Consider the following 23,914-nt stretch of genomic DNA (forward strand, 5'->3'; position numbering starts at 1 on the left):
AATAAACCCCACTTGATCATGGTGTATGACCTTTTAATGTGCTGTTGGATTCTGTTTGCTAGTATTTTGTTGAGGATTTTTGCAGCTATGTGCATCAGTGATATTGGTCTGTAGCTTTCTTTCTTTGTGACATCTTTGTCTGGTTTTCATATCAGGGTGATGGTGGCCTCGTGGAATGAGTTTGGGAGTGTTCCTCCCTCTGCTGTATTTTGGAAGAGTTTGAGAAGGATAGGTGTTAGCTCTTCTCTAAATGTTTGATAGAATTCTCCTGTGAAGCCATCTGGTCCTGGGCTTTTGTTTGTTGAAAGATTTTTAATCACAGTTTCAATTTCAGTGCTTGTGATTGGTCTGCTTATATTTTCTGTTTCTTCCTGGTTCAGTCTCAGAAGGTTGTGCTTTTCTAAGAATTTGTCCATTTCTTCCAGGTTGTCCATTTTATTGGCATATAGTTGCTTCTAGTAATCTCTCATGGTCCTTTGTATTTCTGCAGTGTCTGTTGCTACTTTTCCTTTTTCATTTCTAATTCTGTTAATTTGAGTCTTCTCCCTGTTTTTCTTGATGAGTCTGGCTAGGTGTTTATCAATTTTGTTTATCTTCTCAAAGAACCAGCTTTTAGTTTCATTGATTTTTGCTATTGTTTCCTTCATTTCTTTTTCATTTATTTCTGATCTGATCTTTATGATTTCTTTCCTTCTGCTAACTGTGTGTAGGTCGCCTGAGGGTGTCTGTTCTTTGCTCAGACAGGACGGGGTTAAAGTAGCAGCTGATTCAGGGGCTCTGGCTCACTCAGGCTGGGGGAGTGGGGGAGGGAGGGGTACGGAATGCAGGGCGAGCCTGTGGCAGCAAAGGCCGGCATGACGTTACAACAGCCTGAGGACCGCCGTGTGTCCTCCAGGGGAAGTTGTCCCTGGATTACGGGACCCTGGCAATGCCGGGCTGCCCCGGTTCCTGGGAGGGGAGGTATGGATGGTGACCTGTGCTTGCACACAGGCTTCAGTAGCAGCCTTAGCATTTCATGCCCGTCTCTGCTGTCCGCGCTGATAGCCGCGGTTCGTGCCTGTCTCTGGAGCTCATTTAGGCGGTGCTCTGAATCCCCTCTCCTTGCGCATCCGGAAACAGTGGTCTCTTGCCTCTTAGGCAGGTCCAGAGTCTTTCCCAGACTCCCTCCCGGCTAGCTGTGGTGCACTAGCCCCTTCGGGCTGCGTTCACGCCGCCAACCCCAGTCCTCTCCCTGGGATCTGACCTCCGAAGCCCGAGCCTCAGCTCCCAGCCCCCGCCCGCCCCGGCGGGGGAGCAGACAAGCCTCTCGGGCTGGTGAGTGCTGGTTGGCACCGATCCTCTGTGCGGGAATCTCTCTGCTTTGCCCTCTGCACCCCTATTGCTGTACTCCCCTCCATGGCTCTGAAGCCTCCCACCCGCCACCCCCAGTGAAGGGGCTTCCCAGTGCCTGGAAACTCCTCCTCCTTCACGGCTCCCTCGCAGAGGTGCAGGTCCCATCCCTATTCTTTTGTCTCTGTTTTTTCTTTTTTCTTTTGCCCTACCTAGGTACGTGGGGAGTTTCTTGCCTTTTGGGAAGTCTGAGGTCTTCTGCCAGCATTCAGTAGGTATTCTGTAGGAGTAGTTCCACATGTAGGTGTATTTCTGATTTTTTTGTGGGGAGGAAGGTGATCTCCACGTCTCACTCCTCTGCCATCCTGACGGTCTCCCCTATATTTAGTTTTGATTTCTTGTACTGGTTGTATGCATATAGAACACTTCTCAGTACAGAGTTAATATAGTTATTCTCCTCTATGTTTTTCCAGTGTTTTAAAAACATACATAAAACCTCTTTCATTCATCTGGAATATATTTCATTTTGTAATAAGCAGTCATGGTATAAGTATTTTTTATTCAAAAGCTAACATGACAATATTATTTATTGCTATATTATTCATTTGATTTACAAATTCACTTGCAAAATCTTTACACAGAATTCCTGTAAACACTTTCCCTTACTCCTTCAAGTATTAAAATCTTATGTAGCTACAGTAAAATAGCTTTATATATATATATTACCTACTTGCTCTATCCTATTTTAGATATAATTTCAGAATTGCTTGCATATACATGCATGAGAAACAAATTTTACTAAGTAGTGATATACATATAATTTATATATGTGCCTCTGATTTCTGTTAATAATAGATAACTCTTATATTGGGTTGGCCAAAAAGTTCATTCTGGTTTGCCCATAACATACCAAAACCCGAACGAACTTTTTGGCCACCCCAATATAATGCTTGTTATTTGATAGTCACTGTTCTAAGTCTTATACCTATATATTAATTCATTTACACCTCCCAATTATCCTATGAGTTAAGTACTATTATTATTCCTCCCTTACTGATGAAGAAACTGTTACATAGATAGGTTTAGTAACTTGCCTAAGGTCACCCAGATAATAAGGAGCATATTCAGAACTTGGACCCAAGTATTCAAACTTTAGAATCTGTGCTCTTAATCAATATACTATACATTTGTCATGTTCTAAATTATTTTAACTACTAAGGCTTTTTCTTGTTATTTCTATTTTATTCCATTGGCCTTTCAATCAATTATTCCACTAGAACAACACTATTTAATTAAATTTCTTTGTAATAATTATTTATATCTTTTAGTGCAAATCTCTTCCTAAATAGCACTCTTTTACAAAGATTGTTTAAATAGCTTTATTCAGTCTTTAATTATGAAAGTAACACATGTATATAGTTAGCAATTTAAGCATAACAAAATTATATATAAAGAAGAAGGAAAGGATCCCCTCAACTTCCACTCCCAGCTTAGAGATAAGCATTGTTAGCAGTCTCTTGATTTTGTTACTCAACTTATGAGAAAGTTAGATTCCCACTAGTGTAATAATTTTAAGTCCAAAGTGAGAAAGTGGAGTTTATATTTACAGTCTCTCCCCAGGAGTTTAAATGACACTTTGAAGATTTGAAATTTTGTTACACTTTCCTTTTTGACGATATTCAAACAGTCACCTTTCCAAAACTAGACCAGTGTTATTGAAGATTTGATGATGCAAATAGTGTAGTCAATACTATTTGTAGAATACCTCAAAAATGAGCACAAATACAATATACATTTTGTAGACTAGCAAACAATTTAACCATGGGTGAGATATCTACAAACAACTGTATTTTGGATATATTTTAAAGGCAGAATTAACATAATTTGCTGAAGGACAGTGTGAAAGAAAGTAAAAGTCAAGAACCACACCAGGATTGGCCTGAATAACTGGAGTAATGGGGATACCATTTTCCAAGGTGTGGAACACTGCATAAGGAACTCATTGGAGGGGTAGATCTGGTGTTCATTTTACATTTAACACTGAGAAGTTGATGTCCAGAAAATAATTGGATAAATTGGTGTAAAATTAGTTAGTGGTGTGGGCTGAATGTCTATTATATAGATGAAGATTAAAGTGATGAATCTGTTTGAGATGACCAAGTGACAGAGTGTAGACAGAGAATATAAGATGACAAACAACTGAGTTCTGGAGTGTTCCAGTGTTTAAAGTATAACAAGAAGGACCAGCCAAGGAAACTGTAAAGTAGCAGCTAGTGAGGTAGAAAGAAAACCCATGGAGTGTGATATCTGGGAAGCTAAATGAAGAAAGTTTTTTGCTAAAGGAGAGAGTTACCAAACATATTAAAGTCTTCTAATATGTCAAACAATATAAGGTCTGAGAATTGATCACTGACTGCACTGTGAGTGGCACTCCACTTTTAGTTTTCAGTGTATCACATAGAGAACCATACAGAGGTCTTCTGCAGATAGGATGGTAAATGTGAAGGAGGGAGTATGTGGAACACCTTTCTGATTGATTCTATTTTATTAGTTAAATAAGAAACAAAAGCATTAGCTGTTTTACTTTGCAGCTTCCCCTTAAAGCAAACCTTGATATAAGGATTTGAGTGTAAGTAGATTATCTGGGAGGTACCAGAGACAACAGTAGGGGAGTGGTTGTGGAAAGGAAAGGCAGCCAGGAGAAGTGCTTTAGTTTAGTAAACCAGCTATCACAGTGAGCAACTGATGCTTGTTTCCACAGGTAAACTCTCAGAAAAGTTCAAAAAACACACCTCAGGATTATCTCACTTACAGGTTGAAAGTGACATGGTATTTATTCACCAACTCCTGAGAGTACTTCTGGCTTCCCTTGGGCACTGGAAGAATTACCTTCTGTCTTTTTATGAAACTCACTCTAAAAAATTTTGTAACATTTATTTTTCTCCAATTCCAGTTATTCTTATTTCATCTTTAGAAATACCTCTGTGTCTTGGGTTATTTCACTCATATATTTTTCTACACTTACCACCTTTTCATTGTTTCCTTTGTCTCTATATGCTATATTTTGACAATTTCTCAAGGTTGTCTTCCTCTCTATGATGTGATCAGTTTTGAGGGATATAAATTTTGCCATTTTGCTGCTTGTAATGTTAATTTTAAGTCTGCTGTTGCCATATTTGTTTCCTTCAAAGTTACAAGGACCTGACCCAATCAATCATAAGTTTAAGAGGGGAATTATTGGTTTATGTCAAATGATGTCATCAGCTCCCTCCCTCCTTGCCCTCACTCATACATCCAGATCTTTTCTTTCTTTTAGTTTGTCTCATTCTCTCTTACTGCAGATAGGCTTGTGCCATGTAGCTTGGAATGTTGTTTACTGATAGATTTCAGGTGAACATCAACCCAGCACTGTAAACCCAGTGGCAAAAGAGAACTTTGCACACGGATCTGTATATAATTTGCAGAACCAATCAGAGAACAATCAATGAACCCAAGGGAGTATATTATGTGATTGGCCTGAATGAGGCAGCTACTATTTCCCAAAAGAAAGAGGAGATGAAAGTTGTTACAAGAAGAAGGGACTGATGAAGTATGCTGGGCAGAAAAGAAAAAAAAAGTTACCACTCTTCATTACATCTTGGAACATACTTTCCATGATGTAACTTGCCACTGCCAGATCACCCATTTTTTTCAAGTCTTATCATATTTATTGGTAAATTGTAGTCTTAAAATATATGTGATATTCAAGGGATGAAAACTTTACATAAAATTACAGGACCCTGAGGGTTTATTAAACTATACATACCCTATACATACATCTTTTTGCGTGCTTATTGTCATTATATTTGTTTGTTTGTATATTGATGTGAAGTGTCAGTTCAGGTAATTTGTCCATTTTTTTTCCCATTGCGTTGTGTGTTTTCTTATGACCAAATTTTCACTGTTCTTCATATATTTGGGTAAAAGTCCTTTGTCAATATGTGATTTGAAAATGTTTTCTTCCTATTCTTAGCTTGTCTTTATATTGTCTTTATAGCATCTTTCACACAACCAAATTTTAAATTTAAGTCCAATTCATCAATATTTTCTTTAATGGATCATGCTCCTAATGTCATACTTAAGATATTTTGCCTAACTCAGGGTCACAAAGATTTCCTCTCTTGTCTTCTTCTAAAAGTTTTATAATTTTAGTATTTATGTTTTGGTCTGTGAGCCAATTTGAATTAATTTTTGTATAAAGGGTAAAGTGTACATCATGATTTTTTTTTTTTTTTGCATTTGGATGAACAGACTGTCCTTTCTCCATTGAATTGCTTTTGCAGCTTTGGCAAAAATCAACAGACCATATACATATATGTCTATTTCTGGACTTTATATTTTGTGGCATTGATCTGTGTGTCTAATCTTTCACTAAAACCACAGTGTCTTGATTAATTAATTCATCATTAATTAGTGTTCTCTTTTATTATTTGGATATATGTTAATATTTCATTTTATCTATTGGCTTTTTTGTGTTATCTCTGTATTTTTTTTAGGAGTTTCACTATACATTTTAATATGCATTCTCACAGTCTACTTAAACTATGTATAGTGTCTTGTAACCATATAGGTCCATTTAATCTCTCCCCTTTATGTTACAGTTGTCATATATATATCTATGTACATTAAAATGTTTCCCAGAAAATTTACAATTTTTCATTCAAGTCATACATATCGTAAAAACCTTAAGAGGAGAAAGATCATTTGTTTTACTTACCCAGATATTTACCATGCCTGTTACTCTTCCTTTAATACTCATGCTCTAAGCTTACTTCTGGCATTATTTCCTTCAACCTGAAAAAAGACCCTTTGTACTCTTTTACAGTAGGTTTACCAGTCTTGAATTCTCCATCTGAAAATGCCTTTATTTTGCCTTTCATTCCTGAAGTTTATTATCACTGGTTATACAATTCTGCATTGACAGTTCTTTTTCTTTTAGTGTTTCAAAGATATTCCAGTGTCTTATAGCCTCTATGGTTTCTGATGAGAAATCTGCAATTATTCCAATTGTTGTTTCCTTATATGTAGGAAATAAATTTTTTTCTTTACCTTTGGAATTCAGTTTATGATGTGTCTGAACATGATTTTCTCTAAGTTTATCTAGTTATAGTTCACAGAACTTTACAAATACAATTTACATATTTTACTAAATCTTGGAAGTTTTCATCATTGGTATTTTGAATAGTTTTCTGCACTAATCTCATTCTCCTCTCTTTCAGGGACTCCAGTGGCATGAGTAATAGATGCTTTGATGTCATTCTAAAAATCCCTGATGTTCTGTTCAATTTTTCATTGTTGTTTTCCTCTCTGTTCTTCAGTTTGGAATATTTCTATTGATCTAATTTCAAGTTCACTGACTCTTTCCTTTTTCATCTCCATTCTGTTATTGAGTATATTCAGGACATTTTTTACTTCAAATACTATATTTTGAAAGTCAAAATTTCTATTTGTTTTTGTTTATATAGTTTATTTCCTCTTTGCTGAGAATATAATCACTTTCCATTTGTTTTAAGAGTATTCACTTTTAGTTAATTACACATACTAATAACAAACGCCTTAAGGTCATTGTTTGAGAATTCTTACTGCTATATTATCTCAGAGCTGGCATCTGTTGACTGCCTTTTCTTTTGAGATTTTTGTCAGATTTTCATGTTTCTTGGTATGTTGAGTAATTTTGCATTGTATCCTGGACATTTTGAATATTATAATGAGGGTCTTATTCCTTTTAAAATCCTTTGGAGAATGCTGATTTGTTGTCACTGTTCTTGTTTTCATAGGCATCAACCTGGTAAGGTTCAGACTCCAGTTCTTCCTTGCCTTCCAAAGCCAGGAAGGTGGTTCCAAAGCTAATTCATTTTTCAAAACCTTTTGAATATTGTCCCAGTGTGCTCCTTGCATATGCCACTCAGGGTTTGGTCTGGACCTTGGACAACTTTTATATGGTAGCTTACTTTTCAAATGCTCTGTTATCTTTTTTGGGTGTATTGCATGCATGCAAAGCTTGGGGATCAGCCATGACCTTTAGTTGGTTCATACTCAGAAACAGTGATTCCCCTTCTCTTTCCTCTCGGAGACTTTCCCCCCACACTCTTCAGCTATAAGGGATCCATTTTCCCATTCTTCTGGCCAGAAAGATGGAATTCTCTCAAAATTTTAGCTTCTCACAATGCAGTACAGGCCCATGCCACTTGGGCTGCACTTAGGGTGAAGTGACAAGGGAAAAGAGATACGCAATTTATGAGGTTTTTCCCCCTACTCTCTGCATAACAGGGAACATTTTGACCAGTTCCTCTATTCAGAGAGATGGCCTTTTTCTCCTGGTCTTAGGTGATCATACATTAGTCGCTGTGCCTCAAATGGGACTGGTTTAAGGCATGAATGAGAGAAGAAAAGAAAATAAATGAAAATGGATATTTTTCTGGCTCTAAAAGACAGGCTTTCTCTTGGAGTATTTGCTAACCTGCCTACTATTCAGTTACTGATTTGGCCTTCTCTGAAGCTAAAGCTGGAAGATAAAGGAAGAAAAAAAAAAGAAACCCACTTCCTCCGTATTGGCCTTTCTAGAGTTCTCAGAGAGTTGGGAGGGGTTTTGGGGTTTTGTTTGTTTGTTTGTTTGTTTTGTCTAGTTTTTAGATGTAACCACTGTAATATAGTAGGCATTGTGGCTAGGACCAGTGTCATATATCCTAGTTTTAAGTGCTAAAGTTATTTTGTAGGTTAACTCCACAAACAACAACATGAAACAACCACAAACATCAAAGCCTGCCCATTTTTTCCCAAATTAGTATTTTGTGAATGGAATCTAAATATCTTTGCCATCAGCAATTCATTAGTAAAAATCATCACTACCTAAAGTTGAAGAAGGGAAAACTTGCATCAACTCCACTTATCATTCTGCTTTCTAGTCTCCCTTTTGAATGAGAGATCAGACCTCACTTTATTGCAACCTGAATACAAACAAAATAAGAATTTTTTATCTTAAGATAAATCACAGTCAACAACCTGGACAGCGAAGGAAGAAGAAACTTCTGAAAATTTGTTTCCAAAGTTAGCAGTCAATTTTAACTATCAAGTTATCATCAATTTTAACAAAAGGAAAATACTTTTCTAAACAGTTGTTTATACAGTGGATCCTCAATGATCTGATGGGACTACAGGCAGGATGCAATTTCTTTTAAGCTGGAGATCTCATAATGGAAAAGACACACATCGGCAGGCATAGTGAAATTTCAGATAATCAAAATAACAGGTAATCATATTCTGATTTTCAAAATATAACTACATGCATTTTTCTTAGCAGGTAATTTCTGCAAATGACCACATCATCAAACCTGTGTACTTACTGGGTTTTGATGATCATCAGAGATTAATAAAAGTTTTCTTTAGTATCCGTGAAAGTAAAACTGTATAATAAGCCTGGACTTTTTTTCATCATACACTGGTTTATAGAAATAGATAATGTCCATTAATGTCCATTTTAGTAGATACCATTATTCGAGTGACTATTACAATAAAACCCATATTATGTCCCATTTGTTTTGCCTGCAAACATGATCATTCAAGATTCTAAGTTAAAGTTCACAACGTTTTTTATTCTTTATTTTAAAGAGTAAAAATATAAGGAAACAAGAGTAGCTAGTTAATTCTATTATATTTGGTTTTAAATTCAACTCTAAGCTTCTGCAAAAAAAAAAAAAAAAAAAGATGCATTTTATAAATTTTAATTAAAAAGAAAATGGAAAATTCACAGATTAACAAAAATCCTTGAAACTGAACTCTACAAATAATTACTGATTGGCCAATATATGAAGGATGTAAGACAAAGTAAAAGTCAGCTTTCAATCTCTGTCTTATAGAAGATACTAATGCTCCCCTAAGACAATTTATTGAACTTACCCCCACTCCAAAAATGAAGCAGAAAGAATAATGTTGTTAAAATTCAGAGAAGTTATTTCTTCAAGGAATTTGGAAATACATAATTGTACAGTGATCTAAATTGATTTATCAGAATTTTCTCTTTCCTTTGGTTTCCAATTGGATTGACACTTTTAATATATTTTTATATTTAGCTTTTAAAATATCTTGTATCTTTGAACTTGAAGAAGTTGGATAAATATTTGTTTGTGCATTTAAGGTGTTTCAAAATTATGCCATAATTAAGTTCTACTTATTGGCAACATTTGTTCTACCTTGTATCTTGTTGCAGATTTATTCATTCAAAATATTATTGACCATGTACTGTGTGTCATGTGAGAGTATAGTCAAGAATATAAAAGCCACACTTAATTATATAAAATGTAGATTTACAGGGTCCTCTTTTCAGGAAACAGAAAAAAAAAAGACTAATATTCCAGAAGGTGTCAGACAGCTAAGCCTCAAATCAATGGCCATAGCAAAACTACCTTCACAAGCCAATGTAACAATACACAAGTAGTGATAGACTTTCCCAGAGACAGACTAAATATCCTTCCTACTAGTAATATCTAAATTTCTCTGAAAAATTTACAACATTTTAATATGAAGGGGATCTTAATGATCATTCATCCTAAAGCCTACAAATTTATTTCTCACATGTGTGCGAGTATATAACAGATGTGAACTGGGACTGGTTTATGACATTAGAAAGATCAGAGCAAGGTTTGGTCTGGTCCTTGGGCATTGTTTATATTGCAGTTCAGTTCTCAAAGCCTTTGCTGTCCTTCTTTGGGTCTGCTCTGTGCATGATCAGTTTAGAAGTGAAGGAAGGAGAGGGACTTTAGCAAATCTGAGATTGAAAGCCTACCTGAATCTTTCTAATTAATTTTTATTGATATATAATTGACATATAACATTATATTAGTTGTAGGTATACAACATAATGATTTGATATATGTATATACTGTGAAATGATCACCACAATTAAGTCTAGCTAACATCTATCACCAAATATAGTTACAAATTTTTTTTCATTTTTTAATGCTACACAGACCAAAACATTTTTTGTAAAACCCATCTCCTAAAGGATTCAAACTGTGATGTTCTAGTTTGCCATCTCAGATCTAGTTGAGCACAGAATTTTCCAGAAGAGAAAATTGGAGTCCAGAAGGAAAGTCACTTAGCCTAAGACCAACCAGTTTAAGGGCTGGAGCCTATGTCACCTAAAGCCCCATCCATTGCTTATTCCACTACTCCAAATGATCTTCCTTTCCTCATTACTATATTTTGAATAATAGTAATTCCCTAAATATAAATAAAATAATATTGGAAACACATTTAACCTCAGGTTAAATGCAAATATATTTAAATTTGTATTTATGTTCCTCAAAATTATAACAAAAATCATATAAATAGGAAAGAAAGGCATACTCCATTGAAAGAAATAGCAAAACCGAACTGAGATTTACAGAATAACTCATGTAAAAGGGAACAGTCTAAATAACTCACCTGAAAATCAGCACATTCCAGTTTATTCTAGGAGTTAAATTTCTTTCTGAACAATGCTTTTACACAGATACTGTATGTAATAGCACTGAATGAAATATTTACTATAATTCAAAGTTGGTAGATATGATTTATAGCTTGGGCTGCTTCTAGGTAAGATTGCACATGTGAACATTGCTGTACATGACCTTTCTCATTGATTTTAATGAGGTCACTTTGTAGGCTTTCCAATTCTTGACAAGTGGAATCGCTTTTGACTAATTAAAATGTAGCCACAGAATATAGCCCTTGAAATTAAACCTACTATAAAGATAATTGCTCAGTGTAAAATATTTGGACATGATGAAACAAATGTCTTATTGTCCTGCTTTTTGTCTCAACCCTGAAAATATTATGGCCCCAAAACAGATTCAAAATGAGGTTGTAGAGGACTTTTTCTTGTTTTTCCCCTTCTCTTCTCTCTTCTCTGCTTTCCTCTTTTCTCACCTCAGCTCTCGTACTCTAATTCACTGACTTCATCATTCATTCATTCTTTAATTGATGAACATTTATTGAGATTGCTTCTAGTTGCTAGGGATACACAGATTTGCAAAATATGCTTATATTACTCAGAATCTAGTCCGAGTGCAAGACATAGAAGTAAATAAAAGCAGTAAGGTATGAAGTGTTAAAATATAAATGTGCATATGGTATTAGTGGACACTATAGAAGGAGTAACTATCTCTAATTGTTATGATCAGGAAAGACTTCACAGAAGAAGCCATGTTTAAGCTAAATCTAGATGGATTAATAGTTTTCCAGGCTGACAAAATGGAAATTGCCCTGCAGATAGCAGAAATATTATGATTAAAGGAAACTATTGAGGGTATGAACTTAGTTTCATCCATCTTTTTATACCCAGCACCTAGCTTAGTGTCTGATATATTATAGGCAATCAATAAATGCGTGTTGTAGAAATTATATATATTGTGTATGGGGAGTTATAAATACTTTGGTTTGGTTGGAGCATAAGATTAATGTGAAGGAGTGCTGAGAATGAGGCTAGAAAGATGGGTTTGTGGTAGATCACAAAAGAGCACTAATACCAGGTTAAGGAGTTTGACCTTTATTTAATGATCAGATGAAAGACATGACCAGGTTACAGTATAATGTTGGCTGACTTGAGCAGAACAGTAGGGGGACTAAAAAGTCAAATGAGTAGGATCTACAAGTAGTCCTAGTAAGAGACAATATGGCTTGAAGAGAAGGAGAAGAATTTGAGAGTAGAAATATAAAGGACAAAATGGATGGGGGCAAATTTAGTGGTAGAAAGACCAGTTAGGAATCTATTATAATAGTCCATAAAGAAGATACTAAGTGCCTGAATTAAGACTATGACAGTCAGGACTAGAAAGAGATAGATTTTAAAAATAATTTAAAGGTATAATATACAGATCATGTTGTCTGAAGGATGACTGTATTAGAAGAAAGAAGTCAAAGATGACAGTCACATTCTGGCTTGAGCACATGTTTGGATGATGCCTTCATTTACCTAGTAGGAGAGAAAAATAAGCTTTGGGTGGAGCTCTGCAAATATATTCTGTTTTGAAGATAATAGATTTGAAATAGCATGGAATAGTGAAACTGGCAGTTAAAGAAATGATTTGGAGCTTAGAAAGAGGAGGCTTTTAGGGAGAGGGAGGTAGACATTTTCTGTTTTTTCATTCCTAAAATTTGTTCTCTGCCCAGCTCTTGCTGCAGGAGGCCAAGCTATATGGGCTGCATCATTAGACTCTCTTACCCCCATCTTACCCTTGGAGTTAGCCAATGAGAGGAATCAGTAGGAGACAAGAGGGCAGATGGAGAAGTGTTTGGGGGTATTTATTTTCAGGATCCCTCCCTATAAGGTCATGGCCTGGCTCTAGTCCTCTGTTAAAGTCCATTCCTCCCTCTCCTTCCAGTGGCCTCTACTGTATGCTCTAGATTTGGCTAATTGTGGTCCCCCGTTTTCATTTCTGGTCTAGGAGTTGTAAGAGTTTTCTTCTTTTGCTACCACAGGATACTGCACCATCTCTAGTTGGTTCCCTTTAGCCCTTGCCCACATCTGTGTAAATAGTCTCTTTGTTAAATTCTCCTTAATTTCCTGTTTGACTATGGCTATTCTCTGTTGGAACTCTGCCTGATACAATTAGCAGTGCAGGGGTTGTTGTTGCTATAAAACTGTACATAGTAAATTTGGAAATGAAGATCTATTAGAAAGCCAATATAATATAGGAATATAATAACATACCTGAAATAAGTCAATAAGTGATTACAAAATTGTGATCAATGAGCCAATGGACTGACTTAGTCCATTCGGGCTGCTGTAATAAAATACCACTTACTAGGTGGCTTATAAACAATAGAAGTTTATTTGTCATAGTTCTGGAGGCTGGGAAGTCCAAGATTAAGGCATTTGCATATTTGCTGTCTGGTGAGAGCCTGCTTCCTGGTTCATAGACAGCCATCTAATACTTGCTGTGTCTTTACGAGGTGGAAAGTTGTAAAGAGTTTTTGGGGGCCTCTTTTATAAAGGCACTAATCCCTCATGAGGGCTCCACTCTCATGATCTAGTCAACTCAAAAAGACTCCCACCTCAAACACCATCACATTGGGGATTAGATCTCATATGAATTTTGGAGGGACACAAACATTGTCTGTACCATGGACTTAATAAGAAAGAGATATTATAGCTTAGCTGAAGGGCTGAAAATCTAAATAAGCAAGTTATAGAGGAAATTATTTTTTATATAGGAAGAAAATTTGAAGGGACAAGATAACATAAGATTTAAAATGAAAAATAAATGGATACTCATAACACTAAAAATAAGATATTTTCCATCTCTGCCAGTACAATAACCTGCAATGTTGTCACCCTACCCACCACCACTGCATGTCTAGAACCATCTCATTTGTAAGTAACTGACCAAATTTTGACCTCAAATACAGTTTTCCACTAAAAGGAATGAAGAAAGTTGCTGATTCTATGTCTTGAGTAATGGAAAAACAAATATGGTCCTGAATGTCTTTTTTATTCCAGAAAGCAAGAATGATTTAAGTGTCTAGGGTAGTGCTGAAAGGGCAAAAGACTCAGATTAAAATGTCTTGAACTGGCTGGTTTGTAGATCATTTGAGCATCAAAAAAGAAAATAATAATTATAAATAATTAAATCATGTGGAATCTTTGAAAATATTAAATCTGTAAAAGTATAAAAATTTAATATGAAGAATATAAAAAATCAATATAAATAAAAAGAAGGCTAAAAGTAACAAAGAATGTGGGCTTGGCTGTTTTGTTACGTATATGTCTTTCAAATAGATATTTATTTTTCTCTATATAAGTAGAGAAGATTCCCATACTTTGTTTTTGTATCTCCTTTCTCATACAATGAAAACCCTGGTTACCAACAACTTAAATATATTTTCTCATTTGCAAAATTATTCTCCAGTACCACCACTAACTAAAGCTACTAAAAAGTCCAAGATCTTTTGATAGTTATTTTTGTGCTTAGATTATACCCTTCTATGAGTGAAAAGAGTACTGTTTTCAAAAGTTAACAAATTTATTTTTTTCTCTGTGGTTATCAATTTTATATAGCTGTGTTCACTTATTTTTGTGTGCGTTTAATTTTAGTCTGGGTTTTTCCCAATCTTTTTGATTCATTCAATTTTTGAATATGTCACATGGTTATAAATTAAAATTATTTTAAAAGTGTATTCACAGCAGTAATTGAATTTGCCCTCCCAACTGAAATAATTTTTAAAAATCATTAAAATATATGAAATGATGGTTTTTGAGATATTGGGCTTCAGGGAATGAAAGACAGTGACACTGTGTGATAGGGAATGAGCACAGTGAGCTTCATGATTTTTCAAAACTAGAGACAGTTTTGAGGCCATAGCACAGAGAAGAGGAGTTCAGGTGGATCCTGGCAGTCTCCTTGTATTGATAAGATGGAACTGAGAGTCCAGGGAGTACAAGGCAGTTGGATTCTCAGGACAGATTCCTGGAGGAGACAGAGCTATAAAGAGAGAGAATTCCAGAGATCTGCATAAAGTCCCTTTCAGGTTGAGTACTGATAATCACAGGTGTATAAGGAAACAACCTAAGGCTGTGGAAAAAATACCAGAAAGGATTAGAAGCAACACCCTCTGGGGATCACACAGGGCTGGAAATAACCAGAGCTGTTTTCAACTTCATAATTCACAAAGCCTTGGGTAGAGTGCTCAGTTGGGTTTTGACTCTGCAGTGGAACAAATTATCCCTACACTAATTGCTGCTCTCACTCTACTTTTCAAACCTAAAAAAATAAGATTCAAAAGGATCAAAATGATTCCAGAGGTAGTAACTGAACTACCTCTAAGAATATAGGTCATGAATATCCATTGGAATACAAAATATATAGTATCCAACAAGGTAAAATCTATAATATCTGGCATCTGGTCAAAGGTTATAAGGCATACAAAGAAGCAGGAAAATATGACCCAAAATGAGGAGGAAAATCGAAGTCCAGGTTGAAGAGACTTTAACTTTACATTTTGTTTTATTATGGCCATATAGTGCTGGTTTTAGTTTTCCATCTTTATGAAAACTTGTTGAGATTTTCTTTGTGACCTGATATATGGCCAATTTTGAAGATGTACTTCAGGTATTTGAGAAAAAGATTTACTCCCTATTAAGTCTTTTACATTCTTAGCTATTTGTCTGCACTTGATCTCTCTTTGGGTTACAAGTTAAAGAACTCTATTACTAGTAGTACTCTATATCACCATGTAGCTTTTGTTTTTCCATGTATTTCTGCTTTATGAAGGTGTTTCCTATGTTATTTGATACATATATATTCTTGTTATATTTTCACTGTGAATTGTGGCCTTTGGCATTATAAAGTGTCCTTTTTCTAATTTAGTGTATTTTGGACTGAATTCACTTTTTCTAATATCAGAATCATAACACCTACTTATTCCTTGCATTTTGCTTGTATACATTTGTTCATTATTTTATATTTTGCTTTGATTTATGTGTGTCTTTTAGTCAGCTAAGTGTGGGTTTTGCTTATGAGCCAATCTCAAATTCTTCTTTTAATAAGGGAGTTAAGCCCATTTACCCTTATATAAATGAATTATTTTGGTATCAATTATTTCATACTACTTATGCTATATTAATATGTCTTATTTTATATTTTCTAGATCTCTTCTCAATGTGGTCAGTTTTCCTTGTTCTTTCTTTTACTATCTAGGAAGGTGCATCTTTAATCTAGCATCTTCTATAATGCTCTACACCCCCTTTTAAAATTTGGCTTCTCCCATTTTTAAGTCATCTTTAAACAAGATCATTTGACTCCCACATATTACTTATGTAACAATCAATGAGATTTATATGTTTTTGTTTCTCTCTCCCTTCTCTTCCCATTTTTTAGATGTGTTATTTCTACTTTGAACATATATCACTGGCATGCTAATCGTCCATGATTGTTTCCACTTTTTAGTCTCAGTTCTATAATTGAAAATATTCAGTATTCACCATTAGTTCTTTTGCCTGAGTATCCCCAGTCATACCTTGATTGGATAAAGCTAGTCTTCTACTAGATTCATCTGAAAAGATATCTGAATGTAGTACTATCTAAGTACTTAAATGATTGAAACTGTTTTTCTATAGCTTTTAAAATTGAATGACAGACAGTATGGTTAGATGTAAAGTCTGGCTACAATATATTTCTTTGAGATTTTTTTGTTTGTTTTAAATAATGCTCCACTCTATTGCTTCACACCTAGATGTTGTGAAGACTGACGCCAACTTGATTTCTTTCCTTTGTAAAGGTCTAGTTTCTCCCCATCCTCAGGAGACCTGAGGATGTACTCTTTATATATAAGGTCTAATAGTTTTATTAGGACATTCTGGTACAAACAACTCAGATATCACAATAAGTCCTTTAAGCATTTAGATTCATATCTCCTATCCATGGAAAAGTTCTCTTTGGTTATAGTTTTGAATATCATTTATATTTCATTGTTTCTGTTTTCTTCTTTAAGAACCCAAATTATAAGCATGCTATATTTTCTTTGCTTATTTGCTTTATCAATTCACACATAATTTTTATCTCTTCATTATTATGTTTTCATTTTCTTGGCTGCTTTTTTTGCCCATCTTTATTGAGGTAGAAGTTATACAAACACATTCTAAAATGCTCCATTTTTAGGTATACAGTTTTATACAGTCTTATAATGATTAATGACCATAATCAAAATGTAGAATATTACCATCATACCATGAGGTTACCTTAGTCCTGTTTGTATTAAATTTCATCCCCAAAATCACAACCCCAGGTGCCAACTAATATACTAATATGCTTTCTACATTATATTTTTGCCTTCTGTAGAATTCCATGCAAATAGTTATATGTTTTTCCCCCTCAGAATGCTTTTAAGATTCACCTCATATTGTTCCATGTATCAGTGGTTCATTCCTTCTTATTGTTGAGTAGATATCAATAGCACAGATTTACTCTATTTTTAAAAATCTATTTACCAGTTGATGGGCATGGAGGTTATTTCAAATGTTTGAATATTATGAATAGTGAAGCTGAGAATAATGAAGTCTTAATTCACATATAAGTCTTTTGTGGATGTATGTCTTTATTTCACTTGAGTAAATATCTAGGAATGGGATTGCTGAATTATACAGTAAATGTGCATTTAATTTCATAAAGAAGTGCCAAACTATTTTCCAATGAGATTTTACCATTTTGCAATCCCACCAACGACTGGTTCCTTTATATTTTTGCCAACACTGAGTTTTGTTAGTCTTTCAAATTTTAGCCATTATAGTGGATGTGTAGTATTTTAATATTGTGCTTTCAATTTCTATTTCCCTGATGCCTAGTGGTGGCATCTATATTTGCTCATTGTCCATTAATATATCTTCTTGATGAAGTGTCTATTAAAATATTTTGCTGATTAATTGATTTATCATCTTAATATTGTCTTTATATATTCTATTTAAGTATTTTTCAGAGACATGACAGATATGTTTGCAAATATTTTCTCCAAATCTGTTGCTTGCCTTTTCATGTTCTTCCATTGTATCTTTCAAAGAACAAAAAGGTTTAATTTCAAAAAAGGCATACTGACCTTGTATCCTTTGACCTTGCTAAATTAAATTATTAGTTCTAATAGCTCTGTCGTAATTTCCTTAAGATTTTATTCATATGAACATGTCATGTATATTCCTCAGGGACTTCTGTGTAAACAATCATGTCTTTTATGAACAGAAATAATTTTATTATTCCCTGCTAATGTCTTTTATTTCTTTTTCTTACTTTATTCCAGTTACTGAGACCCTTAATGTCATGCTGAATAGCAGTGCTGAGAGCGGACATCTCTGCCTTGTTCCCCATCTTAAGGTAAAAGCAGTCAGTATTTCATCATCGAGTATAAAAGCTGTTGGTAATTTTTATATAACTTTTATCAATGTGAGGATGTTTCTATTTCTAGTTTTCTGAGAATTTTTACCTTTAGTGGCTGTTGGATATACAGTGCTTTTCCTACATCTACTGAAATTATTATATGCTTTATTGTCTTTTATTTTATCAATATGGTTATTTGCACTGACTGATTTTTTGGGTAATAAGTTTGAAGTCCTAGGTTCAAACCCTTTGGGGTTGCTGAATATGGTCTCATAATATTTTCTGAAAAAATTTGTATCTATATTCATTGGAATACTGATCTGTAGTTTTCTTTTTTGGTACTGTCTGTGTGTGGTTTTAGTATTAATGAGATAATGATCTCAAGTGAGCTGATACATATTCATTTTTTCCTATATTCTGAAAGTGTTTGTATATGATTGCTATTATTTCTCTTAAAATGTTTGATGACATTTAGTAATGAAGCCACCTGGGCCTGAAGTTTCTTTGAAAGAAGGGTTTTAACTATGAATTCAATTTCTTTAATTTGTATATGGCAATGCATTATTTTATTTTTTCTTGTGTCAGTTTTGGTAATTTGTGTTATTCAAGGAGTTGACAATTAATGTAAATTGTCAAATTTCTTGGCAGGAAAACTTTTTGCAATATCCCCTTATTATTCTTTTTTTAAAAAAAATTTATTTATTTAATTTATTTATTTTTGGCTGTGTTGGGTCTTCGTTGCTCTATGTGGGCTTTCTCTAGTTGCGGCGATCGGGGGCTACTCTTTGTTGAGGTGCACAGGCTTCTCATTGCGGTGGCTTCTCTTGTTGCGGAGCACAGACTCTAGGCGCATAGCCTTCAGTAGCTGTGGCACGTGGGTTCAGTAGTTGTGGCTTGTGGGCTCTAGAGTACAGGCTCAGTAGTTGTGGTGCACGGGCTTAGTTGCTCCGTGACATGTGGGATCTTCCTGGACCAGGGCTTGAACCCACGTCCCCTGCATTGGCAGGAGGATTCTTAACCACTGCACCACCCGGGAAGGGAAGCCGCCCTTATTATTCTTTTAATGTTTGTAATGTCTATAGTTATTTTCCCACTTTTATTTCTGATACTAGTAATTAGTATATTCTCTCTTTTTGTCTTGATCAACTTTATTGATTTTTTCTGAGAACCAGCTTTGTTTCATTAATTTTCTCTAATTTTTGTTTATTTTCTGTTTAATTGATATCTGCCCTTATCATTATTATTTCCTTCCTTCTATTTATTTTGGTTTAATTTTTTTCTTCTTTGTCTAATTTCTTTATATAGATCCTTAGGTCATTGGTTTTGGATCTTTTTTGCTTCTAATATATGCATTTAAAGCTGTAACTGTATTTGACTAATTACTTCTTTAGAAGCATCTCACAAATTTCAATGTCATATTTTTATTATTTTTAGTTTAAAGCATTTCCTAATTTTCCTTTTGATTTCTTCTTTCACCCAGAGTTATGTAGAAGTATGTTTTTTAATTTCCAAAAATTTGGAGTTTTCATAATATATATCTTATTGTTACTGATTTCTACTTTAATTCCACTCTGGTCAAAAAGCATATTTTGTACTATATCAATCATTTTAAATTTGTTGATATTGACTTTATGCCCTTAGATTGATAATTACATCATGTGCATATAAAAAGAATGTGTATTCCGCAGTTGTTGGCTATAGTTCAAAGCAGTTGATAGTGTTTTTCATATTTTCTATGTCTTTGCTGATTTTATCTAGTTGTTCTACCAATTTCTGAGAGAGTAGTGTTAGTATGTGTTGGGGAAGCAGCCATCCTGTGACCTGCCATGGCTATGGCCACCTGAGTGCCCAATCTGCCAGCAGCAGAGGACAATACTGAGTCTTCAGTATGGCATCATTCCTCTGGGTGATCAGCCAGCCACCTGGTGGCAGGTTGATCGCAGTACACTGTTTCCATCATAGAAGAGGCAGCTTTTTGTTCTTATTGGAATAGATAACTTTGTGTTGGGGAAGCAGCCATTTCATGACCTGCCACCCCTCTCTAGGATTGCCCAATCAGTGCCCTGGGCCTGAAACATTCCCCTGTAAGGAAGATGGGTGATGAATTGTCGCTTGGCCCCAGAGTCTTCCTCCTTATTAGGAACAACCTTTCCTCTCTCCTGGATACAAAGTGAACTTCCTTACATTACTTAAGCATGTGTGTCATATGGTACCTGGCCAGCCCACTCCCATTAGAAGAGAACGGGGTCTTTGCCGGGCATGCCCTGTGTTGGGTGTTGGGAGGGACCAACTGGCCATGGGAGACCAGCGTACACTACAGACACTGATCTTGCTTTGACTCTTCTCCTTTTTGTGAATAAAGTGTTTTTCCAACCAGTGCCTTGGTATTGAGTCTTCCTTAGTGAATCCGAACCCACAGAAGATGCAGTGGGCTGGGGTCTATGGACTCCTACGTCTGGGTGCTGGCATTATTATGATCTTTGATGTACTCCATGTGGTGGGAATCCTTACTTGGGATTGTCAGGTTGATCTTCTTACTCTTGACAATATCTCCTACTATGATTGTGGCATTGTCTCTTTCTCTCTCTCGAGTTCTATGAATTTTTGCTTTAGTATAAACTCCATAGCTCTGTTATTATTAGGTAGATGCATATTTATGAGTTAAGTCATAGGGATGAATCATCCCCTTAATCCTTATGAAATGTACCATATTATTTTTGATAATACTTATTGTCTTAGATCTGTTTTATACTAAACAGTTGTTTCAGCCTTTTTATGCATACTGCTTGCATGGTATACATTTTTAATCCATTTACTTTCATCTGATGTTTTTATATGTAAGATGTGTCTTTTGTACACAGCATGTAGTTGAGTCTTGTTTTTTCATGCATTCTTATAATATATGTCTTTTTATTATAGTGTTTGGTTCATCAAAGTTTAATAATTAATACTGGTTCTACTGGTTCATGCTTACCATTTTAACATTTGTGTTCAATTTACCCTTTCTGCTTTTTAACTCTTTTCCTTTTTTTCTGTCTTTTTTTATATTATTTGACTAAATCTTAGTATTCCATTTAAATTTTTTCATTGGCTTGCTCTCTTTTTGTTTTTTTTTTCCTATGCTTACTTGCTTCCTTTTTTTCAGTGACTCCTATAGGGATTTATTGTAACCATATTACTTTGGGTGAGGTATGGTGAGATGGTGAGGCCAGATGCACACCAAGAGAGTGAAACCAGAAAGAGTTTTACAGTTTGTTATACTTACAGGTCCCTGAGAAGAACATACCCAGGACGACTCAGGCAGTACTAGAGGCAGAGGGAGAAAGGGAAACTGTGGGAAAGCACTTTTATTGTTTCTGTGGGAAGAAAAGGGTGAGGCAGGACAATCAGGTTTAAGATTGGCTGGTTTAAATCATTTCACTTGGCTCTGAGGCATAGAGGTTGTCCCTGATTATCTGGTATCTAGCTCTGGGGCAATTAGTGCAGGTATATAGTGGTCCTAAGTGTGAGACTGGTAAGGGAGTGTGAACTTAATTGGCTGCTCAAGAAGAGGAACTGACCTGCCTCTAACCAGGGCCTCAAAACTGGGCTAAGATAGCATTTTTAAAAGTATATTACAAGATTACAGCTACATCCTTAACATTTCACAATCTACTTAGAGTTAATGTTGCATGACTTTCCATAAAATGTAGAAACCTTCAAACCATAAAGGTCAATTTATCTCCTTCCCATCTTTTATGTTTTAGTTATTAAATATGTTATATTACCATAGATTATATACCGTAAGAAATGTTATAAAGTTTGCTTTAAACTGTCATACGTGTTTTGGAGTAATTTAAAGGAAAAATTATCTTTGTATTTACCATTTCCAGTGATCTTCATTCCTTTCTGAGGATCCAAGTTTCCACTTGGTATAAACTCCCTTCTGCCTGAATATCTCCCTTTACTACTTCCTGCAATATAGGCCTAGTGGCAACACATTCCTTTGTTTTTCTTTTATTTGAAAATGTCTTTATTTTCCCTTCATTATTGAAGGATATTTTCATTGGAAAAAGAAAATATGGTTGGCAGGTTTATTTTTTTATTCACTAATTTAAATATGTTCCTTCATTCTCTTATAGCCTCCATACTTCCTGATGAGTAGCTAATTATTAAATGAATCATGGCTCTTCTGTACATAATATGCCATTTCCCTGTTGCTACTTTCAAGATTTTCTTTATTTCAACTTTCAACTATTAGATTATAAAATGCCCAGACAGGGACTACTTAAATGTTTATTCTGATTGGAGTTCCATTAGCATCCAGATTCTGTAAATTTACATGTTTCATCTAATTTAGAAATATTATAGCCATTTTTGTTCAAATTTATTTTCTGCCCTACTTTCTCTTTCTTCTCCTTCTGGGACCCCAATTACATATACTTTAGTCAAATTGTTATTAACTACCAAGTCTCTGCAAATCTGTTCATTAACAAAAAAAAACTTTCTTTAGAGTAGTGTTAGGTTCATAGCACATTTGAATGGAAAACACAGAGAGTTACCATATATCCCCTTCCCCCGCACAAGCATAGTCTCCTTCACTCTTCTGTGTTCTTCTGGGGGACGGTCAGTCATCTGTGGCACAAGAGGAAATAGAGGAGAGGCTCAGGAAAACAAAGTTTATTATACTCACAGGTCCTGGAAACAGCAGGCACGGCACATAACTCAGGGCCACATGGGAGAGCACTAGCATAAGTCAAGAGGCAGAAAGCACATGAGTAAGAGGACAGCCTAAGCCACAGAGTTTACTGGAGTTTCCACAGGAAAAGCGAGTAGGGCAAGGAAAACAGTTTAGGATTGGCTAAAATTTTGGCGGGCTCTAAGCCAAAGAGATGGCACCTGGTTGCCTGGTACCTGGCCCTGCGATGATTAAGACAGAGGAATATTGCTTACTGGGGTGTATAGACCAGATAGAAGAGGTGTGGCTCTGGATTAGTTAATTTCCATACCAAAGACATGCTCCTGGTTGAGCTTTTTACTATCTCTAAGAATTGGTTAGCCCAGGGAGTGGCATTCTCTCCCCAGGGAGAAAGGTTTTTAAGATTTCAAAACATCATAATACACAGAAAATAAAAAATGTAACAACATATTAGCTACCAACATCCCAAACCAGAATGTTACATTTGTTACAATCAGTAACTCTACACTGACACATCATTATCACCCAAAATTCATGGTTTACATTAGGGGAGATTGATCAAGATGGTAGAGTAAGAAGGTGTGGAGTTCACCTCCTCCCATGAACATATCAAAAATACATCTACATGTGGAACAATTCTTACTGGGAACTGGCAGAAGGACTCTTGTACAACGAAGGCTGTATGAAAGATACATGTGTAATCAGGTAGGAAACAAAGAAAAGCTATTGGGTCAGGACCTATGCCCCTGGGAGGGGACAGAGGAAGAAGGAGAGTACATAGGTGGACACTCATCCTGGGGAGTGAGCGGTGAGAGCCACAGATTGGGTGCCCTAGTCCAAATGGGCACAAGGGAGACAAGCCCCCTCGGCTGGTTGGGGGACTGTTGGGACTAAAATGAGGGCAGTGGGAAGGCTGGACTCCACTCTTGAGAAGTGCACACCCCTCTGGCTTGCTCCTGTAACAGGGTGGAAAGAGGTCTGCTCTAGTGGCTGCTGAGTTTCCCGTGACCACCTTGCAGTGAACCAG

The 23,914-nt window shown here is 35.5% G+C and overlaps 1 long non-coding RNA gene across 1 annotated transcript in view; it reads left to right on the forward strand.

Moving 5' to 3' along the window:
- The window catches only part of LOC132357290 (uncharacterized), a 927,280-nt gene that overhangs the window by 630,845 nt on the left and 272,521 nt on the right, over positions 1 to 23,914 (forward strand). The window contains exon 8 of the long non-coding RNA XR_009500199.1: positions 18,133 to 18,206. This is a non-coding gene — a long non-coding RNA (uncharacterized LOC132357290). The remainder of the gene's footprint in view (positions 1 to 18,132; positions 18,207 to 23,914) is intronic.

Source organism: Balaenoptera ricei, chromosome X (assembly GCF_028023285.1).
Source record: "Balaenoptera ricei isolate mBalRic1 chromosome X, mBalRic1.hap2, whole genome shotgun sequence".
Taxonomy (NCBI): domain Eukaryota; kingdom Metazoa; phylum Chordata; class Mammalia; order Artiodactyla; family Balaenopteridae; genus Balaenoptera; species Balaenoptera ricei.